This window comes from Silene latifolia, chromosome X, assembly GCF_048544455.1.
Source record: "Silene latifolia isolate original U9 population chromosome X, ASM4854445v1, whole genome shotgun sequence".
NCBI classification, from domain to species: domain Eukaryota; kingdom Viridiplantae; phylum Streptophyta; class Magnoliopsida; order Caryophyllales; family Caryophyllaceae; genus Silene; species Silene latifolia.
Window position 1 is genome coordinate 71,260,732 of NC_133537.1, and position 13,200 is coordinate 71,273,931.

Consider the following 13,200-nt stretch of genomic DNA (forward strand, 5'->3'; position numbering starts at 1 on the left):
GTCGAACTGCTGTCCTTGGCCTAACTACTCTCCTTAGCCCAATATGCAAGATTTGGCCCAAACAATTGCCTCTTGTACGATTTTAAAGGTGATATTGAAGTCACTTGCAATAATATAAAGTCAAGTCCTTGAGTACAATCATACTTTTATTTCAACATGGTCTATGATCCATGTGCTTTACACTCGATAAGAGAGCCTTGCTCAGGGGAATGTCTCTGAAGTACATCATAGGCGACCATTATTATGTGTAGTGAATTATAGGCGTTTAATTTCTTGAATTATTTTATTCATCAAAGAACTTTACATGAATTACATAGCCGTGACCATGACTAGTCAAACCCTACACCCTACAGATTATGCACCTTAGCACCAGTTTTTACTTCACGGGGGCACATTTTTTGTTCACAAGTGATAATTATGTTGTTGTACCTACTAGTGTAACTCCCGCGCAAAAGAGCGGTTTTTCTAAATAAAGGTAATAGAGACTTTGTCTATTAAATTTACGGTATTTAACTCCATTTTGAAATGGAAATGTCGCTAATCAATAATTTATGGAAAGATTGTGTCCTCATACTTATCGTAAATATTATGGTATATAATCATTAATTAGTATGCAAATATTTGTTGGAGTAGTGTCCTCCACAATGCGTGCGTTTACATATTAAATCTCGTAAAAGGAATATCAGGGATTTATTCTTTTATTTGTCAGCTGGTCATCGTTAATCGGTAATGATTGGCTTACTAGAGTTTGACATTACTGTCGTGTGACGGCGGTGATCAGCTGATCCCTTTAGGTCACACCTATAGGATGACGCCCAAATAGAATAAATTAATTATTTGTATGAGATACGAGATACGAGATAATTAATTCCTTGTATTATTTGAATTTTAGTTAGTCACATAAATGTATTATTTGATGACGGGTTACGAACTCGGGACAAGGAGATTTATTATTTAATTATGTGATGTTTAAATAATAAATGATTAGAATTATTAATTAATTGTTAATTAATTAATTTTATACGATATGTGTATATGTTTTGAGGTAGAATCAATTAGCTATTAAATTTTACAAGAGGTTGTAAAATTAGTTAAATGGGTTAATATTAACACATTGTATGTTGATAAAATGGTCTTATGATTACTTAATAGTTAAGTATTCATTGGTAGTTAATTTATATTATTTAAGTGTTAAATAATTAAATTAATATTTAATTATATAAGATAATTAAATATAAGACTTATAAGCATTTGTGGGGCAAATGTCAAAAACCGAAATGGACCAAAAGTAGTCCATATGGACCGGTTTTTTTAAGGCTTTAACAAGTGTCTTTTTAGTGGATTTTCCACTAAGATTTGTTCCCATATTTTGCTATATATACTCCACTATTCACCTCATTTGTTAGGTTGAAAAATTTGAGGAAAAAATTGTCCATCTTTAGCTCATAAAACCGGTTGGCATTTACCCAACTAAGGGACCAATTTTCCTTCTTATTTTTCCATATTAAACATCCAAAACTACATATATTTATAAAATAATAATATTATCAAAGTAATAATATTATCTATTATATCAAATATACAATAAATAAGGTTTACTACTACATATTCCTAGTTAGTATTTTAGTAGTATTTTGGGTTGATTCTTGGGTGCTTCCTTAGGAGACCATCTATTTTGGTGGTTTGTTGTCTTGGAGGATCATCCATTTTCATAGCTCAAGAACAACATCAAGGAAGAAGTCCTTGAGTTGTGCCTAAAATTTGCCTTGTAAAATGTAAGGAACTTTTATCTTAAGATGGTTTAATACCATCTTTTATACTTTTATTTGCATGCATGTAGATTTTGACCATTTTAAATTAATTTGTAATTTTAATATCATAATATGAGTATTAATATGGTCTAAATGACCAGCAAGTGGTATCAGAGCTTTGTTAAATACATGCATGTTGTCTTAAGACGATTTTAGTAATTTATGAGATAAATTAATAAAATTGATATTATGTTACTAAAATTAGTTTTATCGTATAATATGGTCTTGCATGTAAATAATCTGGTCTGAGGATGATATGGGACAAAAATTTGATTTTTGTTAAATTTTTCCACTTTTTATAACTTAAAATGGCATAAAATTGAGTAAAAATGCATTAAAATTAATTAAGAGTTAATTAAATTTGGTTGCCTGTTTATTTTATGCATATTTATTTAGAAATAACCACATGCATGTTCTATTTATGAGATAAGTAGATACTTTAGATTAATGTGATTAATTTAGGTAGTTTATTGATTTTTATTTGATAAAAATTGGTAAATAATGGTTATTTTATAAATAAATATTGATTTAATTTTTGGGCTCGAACTTTTTGAATTTTTAGCTCCTGGAAATTGTTCCAAAATTACAAAATTTTATTTTAAGTCATTTCAATTTTTATGGTTTGATTTAGAATTAAATCGTAAAAATTGTGGTTTTACCGAGTAAATTATGAAATTGTTTTAAATAAATTTTAAAATAAAAAATTTTCACATGCATGTCATTTTGGTGAAATACCAGAATGTAGAAAATTTTAAAATTTATTTTTCCATAAATTTTATAATTAAATGGAATTTTCCATAATAATTGTGAATTATTATGTCTTTTTGTAATAATTTATGCTTTATATCCCATATAACTTCAAGATAATTGTTGAGAATGATTATTTTGATATTATACCAGATTAGTATCATTAGCATATCTTAAAATTATTTTAATAATTGATTATGAATTTTTATCCTTAAAAATTCCGTCAAAACAAGCTCAATTGATCGTTGTTGGTAAGTAAGACGATTTGGCATGTCATAATTTACATAATGCATTTTTTTTCTTATTCATTTAGATGAATATTTATTTATTTATTTTTTTAGCATTATAATTATGTAATTTTTTTTCCTAATATGGCCATAGGTAGAAATTGGTATTTCCCGTAATGTAAGGGAATATTGATTTGTTTTGTAATTAATTGCGATTTCGTATCGCCTAATTTGTAATTAATTAATAGTTTTTATTTTAATTTTATTACAAATTGTATAATAGGGTATTGTTATGTAATTTAATTATTAGTAATTAGATGAAGCATCTAAAGACGGAGTTTTCATGAAGACTGTGTTTTCGGAAAGGCATTCCGAAATCCTAAAGAAGGAGGCCAATTTATGAACACTCAAGGGACCAAGGAGTTGGTTTCTGATATGTAATAATTTTAGTTAATTAGATTAACTAGGTGGCCATGTTAGGACTTACGTGTTTACATTTATGAATTCATGCCAAATCGTCACTACATGTTTTTTTTTTGTTATCGATTTAATCGTCTAGCATTCACTAATTTTGTTCACTTAAAGGTGATAGACAATTAAATTGATAAGATCTCTCACATTTGTTTAAAATTGAGATTAAGTCTTACCAAATAATAGCACCTATGAATCCCTTCTTCATTAGAGGTAGGTTCGGATCACCGAGGTTTACTCTTTTTACGTTGGGTAAGTAGGGTAATAAAAGTTATTACGCGTGCAAATTGGTTGGACTCAACGGGATAAATATGGGTTGAATCGGTCCACCGTGCCCATATTTATTCTGGGGCAAAAAGATAGATTTTAAGAAAATCCGTCAACCAAGAGTTCTAGTAGTAGAATCAGTCAAAATGTTGACTCACCAAATTTATATAAATGTGGGTTGAATCGGTCCACCGTGCCCGTGTTTATATAAAATTGGATCTTGGAATCATTTATATAATTCAGTGGGAGATCATTATATAAATGGGAACTTGTTAAAATAGTTTCACAAGTTAAAAATTTTTTAGACGATAAATGTTAATCTTTCCTTTATTTCCTTTGTAGTAATCACGATGACTTCTACTAGTGAAACCGTCACCATAGCTAGAGATTCATAGCTACGTTCTTTTATGGACAAATATGTATTAAAAGCCGACGGTAGTAATTTTAAAGATTGGGAGGAACAACTTCGATTAGCTGCCGCAGGTGATGGCAAATTACGCTACCTTGTCGATCCCTCTCCCTCTTCCCCTAGTACTAGGGCCACTGCCGATGTAAGGGAGGCTTTTTCAAATTATCAAAAGGAGTCCGCTACAATTAAATGTTTTGATATTTTCAATGGATACTCCTTTACAAAGGCAATATGTCAAGTTTCGTGATGCACATGAAGCATTCTCGAGGCTTTCAACTATGTTTTCTCAAGCCCCGAGAATAATTCAATATGACACCGCATGTAACACCCTGGCCCAAACCGGGTCGGGAGCGGTTACTTATGATAGCTCACCAGGCTGTGTACATGGCCCACAGATCAACACGGGTCCTTTATAGCGCATTTTGTCCTCACTCATGCGCATCCCGGGAACCTTCCCAGGAGGTCACCCATCCTAAGACTACTCCCAGCCAAGCACGCTTAACTTTGGAGTTCTTTCGCATGGATGACCATAAAAGAAAGTGCACTTTTTTTATATGAGTAGTACTTCCAATCCCTTTAAGTACTAGTCATTTAAGCCTATCACTGAACCTCTTCAATTACCGTGGGGTATTACACCGCAGTTCGTTTCTTTGAGGCTAACCTCAAAGATGGTCAACCTGTAAGTTCACACGTACTTAAAATGATTGAGTACGTGGAAACTTTAGAGGGGTTGGGATGTAAGATCCCCGACGAACTAGTGGTGGACCGAGTGCTCCACTCTCTCTCTCTCTCTCACGTCAAAGGATTTACCCAATTTAGGGTAAATTATAATATGACAAACATGAGAAAGAGTTTACATGAGCTCCATTCTCTGCTTGTGCAAGCAGAGAAGGACATGGGATTGAGTGGGAGTACAAGGAAAGATGTGCTTGCGATTAACATGAAGGGGAAGAAGCAGTTTAAGAGGAACACAGGTAAGAAGCCCGTTCAGGTGGAGGGCAAAGGTAAAGCAATTGCGAATTACTCTACCAAGCCTAAACCTATAAAGAGTAATCCTCTTAAAGATACTTGTAATTATTGTAATAACAAGGGACATTGGAGACGTAACTGTACAAAGTACCTGGATGACATAAAAGCTGGCATTGTGAAGCCGACATGTAATTTATCAACCGAATCTTTTATGATAGACATAAATTATGCTTCAAATACAACTTGGGTATTAGATATTGGTTGTGGTTCTCACTTGTGTAATCATTTGCAGGGCCTAAAAAGCATAAGAAAGCTAAACAAGGGTGATGTCGATCTCCGAATGGGAAACGGGTCTAAAGTAGCTGCCGTCTCAGTAGGAACTTATGTACTTAGTTTAGCTTCGGGGTTGGAGTTGCACCTTAATAATTGTTATTTTGTACCAACGCTATCTAGAAATATAATATCCGTATCTGTGTTAGACACAGAAGGGTTTTCCTTTGTAATTAAACACAAGTGTTGTACTTTTTCCCTTAATGGGATTGTATATAGTCAAGCTATTTCAATCAATGGTATTTATATTCTAGACACTTACAACGATGTTTATCATTTAGATAATAAAAGACTCAAAACAGGTGATCCCGATCAATCTTATTTATGGCATTGTCAATTAGGACACATTAACGAGAAATGCATTAAAAGACTAGTGTCGACTGGTATAATTAAACCTTTTGATTTCGAATCATTTGGTACATGCGAATCTTGTCTTCTTGGCAAGATGACTCGTTCACCTTTTCTAGGAAAAGGATCTCGAGCTAGTGAGTTATTGGGTTTAATACATACCGGTGTATGTGGTCCAATGATGATCCACGCTAGAGGTAATTATGACTATTTCATTACTTTTACCGATGACATGAGTAGATATGGGTATATCTACTTAATAAGGTATAAAAGTAAGCTTTTGATAAGTTCAAAGAGTTTCAGAATGAAGTAGAAAACCAGTTAAATAAGAAGATTAAAACATTACGATCAGATCGTGGTGGGGAATATTTAAGCAATGACTTTAAAGATCACCTTAAAAACTGCGGTATTGTATCTCAGTTAACTCCTCATGGCACACCACAATTAAATGGTGTGGCTGAAAGGAGGAATCGAACTTTATTAGATATGGTTCGATCGATGATGAGTCAAACAGAGTTACCTAAGTCATTCTGGGGTTTTGCCATTTTATTTGATGTACAATCACTTAATAAAAGTCCCACTAAAGCAACTGACAAAACTCCATATAAGATATGGAAAGGGAAAGTCCCGAATCTGCGATACATGAAAGTATGGGGTTGTGATGCTTTTGTCAAGAGCAAGTCTGACGATAAGCTTGCACCTCGTTCTGAAAAATGTATTTTTGTAGGCTACCCTAAGGAAACTTGTGGACATTACTTCTACAATAGTAACGAGAATAAAGTGTTTGTTGCTCGTGAAGCTATCTTTCTAGAAAAGGAGTTTATTTCTAGAAGACAGAGTGGGAGAAAATTTGAACTTGATGAAGTTCAAGAGCCACAAACTGATGTGACAGTGCAGGAAGATGTTCCTTCTACGTCAGAATCGGTTATTGTTCCTGCTGAACCTAGGAGGTCAGAAAGGGTTAGTCACCAGCCTGATAGATACCTTGATATTATCGAGGAAGATGGTGACTATGAGGTTTTACTTTTAGAAAGTGATGAACCCAAGACCTATAAAGCAGCTATTACGAGTTCTGACTCTAAGCTATGGCTCGAGGCCATGCAATCCGAAATGGATTCCATGTACGATAATCAGGTATGGGACCTGGTTGACTTACCTAAAGATGTTCGACCTCTTCAATGTAAGTGGATATTCAAGATTAAAATCGGCATGGATGGACATAAAGATGTCTACAAAGCTAGATTGGTTGCAAAAAGTTTCACCCAGGTTCATGGTTTATACTATGATGAAACTTTTGCACCAGTTGCTATGCTTAGATCTGTTCGGATAATGTTAGCGATTGCTGCATTTCATGATTATGAGATATGGCAAATGGATGTCAAAACCGCTTTCCTGAATGGATTTCTGGAAGAGGAAGTGTTCATAACACAACCTGAGGGTTTTGTGGATCCTAAAAATCCCAACAAAGTATGCAAACTTAAGAGATCCATTTATGGTCTTAAGCAAGCGTCAAAGAGTTGGAATCATCGTTTTGATCATGCTATTAAACAGAATGGTTTTGCTCGAAGTGTTGAGGAACCATGTTTATACATGAAGTTTAGTGGGACTAAAGTTGTTTTCTTACTTCTTTATGTGGACGACATATTACTCATTGGGAATGATGTAGATATGCTTGCTTCTGTTAAGAAGTGGTTAGGAAATCACTTCCAAATGAAAGATTTGGGAGAAGCTCAGCGCATCTTAGGTATCCGGATCTATAGGGATAGATCCAAAAAGATATTAACATTGAGTCAAGAAGCCTATATCGATAAGATTCTTGACCGATTCAATATGAAAAACTCCAAGAGAGGTTTTCTACCTATGGGCAGTGGGATCACTTTGAGTAAGTCACAGTGTCCTATTGAGCCTAAAGATATTGAACGCATGAAATCGATTCCCTATGCTTCCGCTGTTGGATCAATCATGTTTGCTATGATGTGTTCTCGTCCTGACGTCTCGTATGCTTTGAGTATGACGAGTCGTTTTTAGAAAACTCCAGGTGAGAGTCACTGGATAGCCGTCAAGAATATTCTAAAGTACTTGAGAAGGACTAAAGATTCATTCTTAGTGTTTGGAGGAGAATCTGAATTACGTATAAGAGGTTATACGGATGCCAGTTACCTAACCGATAGGGATGATTTGAAATCCCAGGCTGGTTTTGTCTTTTTGTTAAATGGAGGGGCGGTTTGCTGGAGAAGTTTCAAGGAGTCTGTGACTGCTGATTCTACAACGGAAGCTGAGTACATTGCAGCCTCTGAAGCTGCAAAGGAAGCTGTTTTGATTAGGCAATTTTTAAAGGGACTGAAGGTAGTTCCTACCGACGAGGATCCTATCACTTTGTATTGTGATAACAGTGGGGAAATTTTTCAAGCAAAAGAGCCCAAGTCTAGTAAAAAATCTAGACATGTACTTAGGAAATTTCATGTAATTAGAAATTTAATCGAAAGGAAAGAAATTACGGTTTGTAAGATTTTTGGGACAACTGACAACATCGCTGATCCTTTAACCAAACCTTTGTCTCAAGCTAAACATGATAGTCATGTAGTTTCGATGGGGTTGAGACGAATGCCATAACTATTGTAAATTATATGATATGTATAATAAAAATATTGTATTTATTATTTCATATATGATAAGTTGCATTTATCGTTATATTCAGTTTTATGTCTGAATTTATATACTTTGTTTTCTCCAAATAGGTTGTAAAGACAATGTCGAACCCTATTAAGTGAACTGGATTAACATTGTATTTTGTCCCTAGTTACGTAATGAGGTGACGTCTCAGAGTGACTAGATTGTAAGGCGATAGATGACAGGTTCGACTGTCATATGGTCATAGTGATGACTGGTCGATTACATAGGCATATTGTGAGACAATTTGTCGGACAGTGACCGTTTATAGAGTCCTTTTGTTGCTAGGTTGTGGAAATGATTTCTATTTATTCTTTTGAGTTAATCTTTAGACTTGTGACTATTTGTCTGAGTTGGTACGGTTTTCCGGTGGCTTTGGTTTTTGTTCTAGGTCGCACCGTAAAAGGAGGCCGATGAGCATTTACTGGGTCATTGTGATCCGTATCGAATGAAGAAAATAGGTCAACGGGATTGTCCTTTTTAAGTCATATTTTATCTCATGGACACTCGAGGAGAGATGACTGTGAATGCATGGCCACGCTCGGATGCGATCTATAGTAGATTATCCGGTGAGACAGTCATTCTCCTGATCGAGGAAACCACTTTATGATATGATCACGTGCAAGAACGACCTGAAAGACATCTTGCATTGAGTGGGAGATATTATTGGACAAGAGAATTGGTAACGCACACTTGTGTCAGACAAGTGGGAGATTGTTGGAGTAGTGTGTAACACCCGCGAATTTTCCATTTTGACATTTATAATTTAATTAACCATTCTATTGTCTTATTTATATTTTAAATTATTTAATTTAATTAATTTCATTATTAAACATGATTTTTATAAATATTATATTTTTAAAGCTTAAGTTATACAAAATAAATATTTTGGTCGGATAATAATGATAATAATAATAATATTTCTCGTCTTGAGTTGTAGTGGGCTTGAGACGTAATTTCTAGTGTATATCGACTCAATTTTGCATGTTGGGCCTAGTATGACTATTGGGCTCACATATTATTCCTTCCTCCTCATATAAATCATGAAGGAAACCCTAACCCCTCCTCCTTCCTCACAATTTCAGCACCACTTTCACCAAACACCACCATTGTTACACATTTTTTTTCCCTTACAAATCTTCAAAACACCATAACTTGCTCAATTCTTATCCGATTCAAGTGATTTTCGCGTCTATCTCTTCCTCTCATCGCCCTCCATCTTTCTAGGTAAGAAAAGATACGACTTTCCTCCTTATTTAGGGCTGTCGACCCATATTACACATGGTACCCTTTTTCTAGTTTCGATTCTTAGTCTTAATTTGTGTTTTCTCATGTCTAGGAGAAAGATTAGTTAACCCGGAAGTGGATTCTTGAAAGGTAGATGAGTATATTGTGGATTTAAGTTCAAAAAGGTAACGGTGATGGGTTACTCGACATTATGTCAAATTTGTGTGTTTATATGTTGTAGTTTGTTCATATGTATGTTAAAGTTTGAATCTTTTCTTGTTTCACATGTTTGTTGTTGAATGAGTTTGTATGAGAAACCATCTCATGGTTAGTTGAAGGAATTTCCAATCCTTTGGGTTACATGAATGTTTATATGGATGAATTAGTAAAGAAACCGTCTTATTCATGCTTAATAATTGTGTTTAATTGTGTCACGAATTTGTTAGTTTGGAATTGTTTGAATTTGAATCGAATCTTGTGTTTTAATCCCTCTTTTATGCTTTGATTTCACCCTTAATACTTGTATAAAGTTGCTTGGGTAATATATGGTGGAATTAGGATTGTAATGGCATGATAAAAAAATGATTTGGGGATGAAGGTGAATTTGTTGTGTCGTGCAAATCAGCACCACGGCGCAGGCTGCGCACCTCGGCGCAGGCTGCGCACTCAGCCTGGACTAGTTTTCGTAAAATGGCCATAACTTCTTCGTTACTTGTTTGTTTGAGGCTTATGACCTACCGTTATAACCGTAAGAGGATAAGATATCACCTCCAACTGGTTTCACCTCATTATCATGTATAGAACTCAAGTTATGACCGTTTGAAGTTTACCCTTGTTGTAGTCGAGTACTAAACTTGTTGTTATAGATTGGGTTTTGAGTTTCTTGTTGGGTATGCATCTTAACTTTGGTTCTAATGCTTGTGTATGATGTGTTGAGACTCTTTTATCATGGGATTACTTGATATTTGGTATACTCTTATACTTATACATGCTTCACATGAATTGTTTACGTTATATTCGTGCAATCATGGTTGCTCGTATTTGAGACCCAAGTGCGACGATTTACATTGTGTGACTACTTGACATTCCTTATTTATTTACCCTTCGGGCCTTTGGTATGAGTGCGTGCCATGTTCCCAGGTTGGGTTATCCTTCCGCCTTTCTTCGGACCTTGGGTTACGAGTGCGTGCCATGTCTCCGATTAGAGGTTACTCGACCTTTGGATACGAGTGCGTGCCATGTTCCGAGTCTTGGATACGATTTGGTATCGTTTGTCGAATCGGGTGTCGCCCATCCCGAGAGTCTGGATCCAGGTTTAGACTAGGACCGTATTATGATCGTCGTCCTACCAAGAGGTTGGAGTCTAGGGGTCTGTCTTGTTTGAGTCAAAGCCTTTGTAAATGTCTTGCTGATTATGGTCATTGGCGTGTTCTTATATACGAGAGTGCACGTCTTCTATGATTGTTTGTGAGAGTCTTGGTCCTATCGGATACTAGTGGTGAGATGCAAGCCCCTAGTTGCGATATGATCGCCGGGATTGATGTTCCCATCCGTTCTTATGGTGAGATGCAAGCCATAAGTATGAATGTGACATTAGTAGCCACATCCCGTGCTATGGTTGTTAAGAGGTTTTCAAGTAATGGCTATTGGTTTCCATCCATGTATTTTCTATTCAATTGATCCGTTGTTTACCTTCTTCATATGATTCGATGCCTAATCTCATATCCATGTTTTGGTTACCTTGAATGCATGTTTAATATAATGTACCATGCCTATCTCATTAAGAATGCAATGTGCCTATCTCATTAAGAATGCAATGTGTCTATCTCATTATGATTATCGTTTATATTCCCTTGTTCATATTATTCAAGTATGATGCATGATCAATATGTTTAATTAAGTTCTTGCTTATGTGCATTTTGACATATTGTGGTGGGAGAACCCGAGTTACTCCCCACCGACCGTGGCGTTCATGTTTACATGAATGACAGGTTTGTGATGCAGATTATGGGGAAGACGTGTGAGCTAGCGAGAACGTTGAACCTTGGACCTTAGTCATAGTTTGCCTAGACTCACCTATCGTTAGACTTGTGTTTATTCGTGGGATATCTTTTCCCCAACGCACTTCGTTTTTAATTGTAAAACTTATTCATCTTACTTTTCATTTTCGTTTGATCACTTATGGTGGATTTCACACTTTAACTTTAAAGGTTTTAAAAATCCCTTATTTTTCCGCTTAGATTTAATAGTTCTTTTGATGCCTCATCGAGGGGTGTCACATAGTGTCCTCCACAATGAGTGCGTTTACTTATTAAATCTCGTAAAAGAAATATCAGGGATTTATCCTTTTATTTGTCAGCTGGTCATCATTAATCGTAATGATTGGCTGACTAGAGTTTGACATTACTGTCGTGTGACGGCGGTGATCAGCTGATCCCTTTAGGTCACACTTATAGGATGACGCCCAAATAGAATAAATTAATTATTTGTATGAGATACGAGATAATTAATTCCTTGTATTATTTGACTTTCAGTTAGTCACATAAATGTATTATTTGATGACAGGTTACGAACTCGGGACAGGGAGATTTATTATTTAATTATGTGATGTTTAAATCATAAATGATTAGAATTTATTAATTAATTAATTTTATACGATATGTGTATATGTTTTGAGGTAGAATCAATTAGTTATTAAATTTTACAAGATGTTGTAAAATTAGCTAAATGGGTTAATATTGACACATTGTATGTTGATAAAATGGTCGTATGATTACTTAATAGTTAAGTATTCATTGGTAGTTAATTTATATTATTTAAGTGTTAAATAATTAAATTAATATTTAATTATGTAAGATAATTAAATATAAGATTTATAAGCATTTGTGGGGCAAATATCGAAAACCGAGATGGACCAAAAGTAGTCCATATGGACCGGTTTTTTTAAGGCTTTAACAAGTGTCTTTTTAGTGGATTTTCCACTAAGATTTGTTCCCGTATTTTGCTATACATACCCCACTATTCACCTCGTTTGTTAGGTTGAAAAATTTTGAGGAAAAAATTATTCATCTTTAGCTCATAAAACCGATTGACATTTACCCAATTAAGGGGCCAATTTTCCTTCTTATTTTTCCATCTTAAACATCCAAAAACAGATATATTTATCAAATAATAATATTATCAAAGTAATAATATTATCTATTACATCAAATATACAATAAATAAGGTTTACTACTACATATTCCTAGTTAGTATTTTAGTAGTATTTTGGTTGATTCTTGGGTGCTTCCTTAGGAGACCATCTATTTTGGTGGTTTGTTGTGTTGGAGGATCATCCATTTTCATAGCTCAAGAACAACATCAAGGAAGGAGTCCTTGAGTTGTGCCCAAAACTTGCCTTATAAAATGTAAGGAACTTTTGTCTTAAGATGGTTTAATATCATCTTTTATACTTTTATTTGCATGCATGTAGATTTAGACCATTTTAAATTAATTTGTAATTTTAATATCATAAGATGAGTATTAATATCGTCTAAATGACTAGCAATATTGTAGTAAATATACATAGTAGGATTAATTAATTAATTAGGAAGAAAATATTTTATAGTAGTATATCACTTAGGCGGGAAATTTAGAGACTTTTAATCTTTTAGTAGTAAGGAGATTTTAAAAGACCGCCAATTTAGCTAATGAATAATAGATAAATCCCTAATTAACACTTCCT